The sequence below is a fragment of the Alligator sinensis genome, unplaced genomic scaffold (genome assembly GCF_000455745.1).
Source record: "Alligator sinensis unplaced genomic scaffold, ASM45574v1 scaffold612_2, whole genome shotgun sequence".
NCBI classification, from domain to species: Eukaryota; Metazoa; Chordata; order Crocodylia; family Alligatoridae; genus Alligator; species Alligator sinensis.
In genome coordinates, this window is record NW_005842085.1 from 33,675 (window position 1) to 34,861 (window position 1,187).

General features: G+C 36.6%; 1 pseudogene; it reads right to left on the reverse strand.

Annotated features, from left to right (window-relative positions):
- Nucleotides 1–725: 725 nt before the first annotated feature.
- On the reverse strand, nucleotides 726–842 carry LOC112550346 (annotated as a pseudogene).
- Nucleotides 843–1,187: the final 345 nt, after the last annotated feature.

Below are 1,187 nucleotides of genomic sequence, written 5' to 3' on the forward strand. Positions count from 1 at the left end.
TACTGTAGATAGTATTAAATGTCTACAATAACAGAGTGTTACTGCAGTTCTGGGAACAAAATGGAAAATTTACTTTTTGAAAAGAGGCAAAGCGTCTACATGCCACATTGAATATTTACATGAAGAGTTTTGCACTGGTGATAATCACAACCCTCAGTGTTTGCTTTCCTAAAACTTTCTTCACTAATACTTTCTGACAGTATGATTATAGTCATAATATAGTCCCTAATATAACAAAAAAGTCCCACTAAGTTAATAGTCAGTGGAAATAACTGGGAAAAGGAACCTCTGAGTAATGTCACCAAGAATGGCTGGCTGATAGGATCAGACATGAGTAAGCTGGTGGTGAAAAGGAACTAATATGATCAGGCCTCTGTGAGCCAGCAGTGACCAAACAAAACTTGACTCACATGGGGAACATCAGTGGGACTTCACAGCTGAAAAGTTAGCAGAGAATATATCTGCATGGGCTGTTGGTTCAGACCAGGGCCTTTACAACGGTGAGCAGAAGGAAAGTTAAAGTGACCTTCACTGTGTGAAGAATATGACTAATGCATTATAAAAGAACCACTGCGAAGGTGGCCCAAAAAGAGGGCAGATAAAAGAAAAGCAAATGAAATTACAGGAAATGCATGAGAGAGAGAGAGTGGGCACTGAGTAGTATAGAGACGCACAGACAACAAATGATTGTGTAGTAGGAAAAAGAAATGAGAATGAAAGAAAAAAACCTAAAGTTTATTGTAAACAGTGGTCCAAGATCAACAGATGTCAAAGTTTTCAACTAGCAATGATTGTGTCTCAGTTCAACCTCACAGGCTACAATATTGCCACTATATTAAAAACATTCATGTCCCAATATTTTTCCCTGATGCTATGAAAAAAAACAAATGTTGGTTTTTTTCTTTAATGATATCAGATAGAATTTGAGTAAGAAGAAACTGTGAAGGCCCGTATGCTGAAGTTTTCATACAGCTGAGCAGGATAAGTGGCAGGGAAAGCATATGCTAGCCTACAGTTGTGCAAATGTGTAAATGTAAGAATAAAGTATTTGCTATTCAAATTAAAGATCTTTGCTGATCACTATAAAATCTATAAATTTAACTGTGTTTTTCCAGATGAAAATGTCCTTGTGTTTTCAAACTGCCAGAGAAATAAAAAGGTGGGATTTTTCAGTTTGGTTTGTTTTC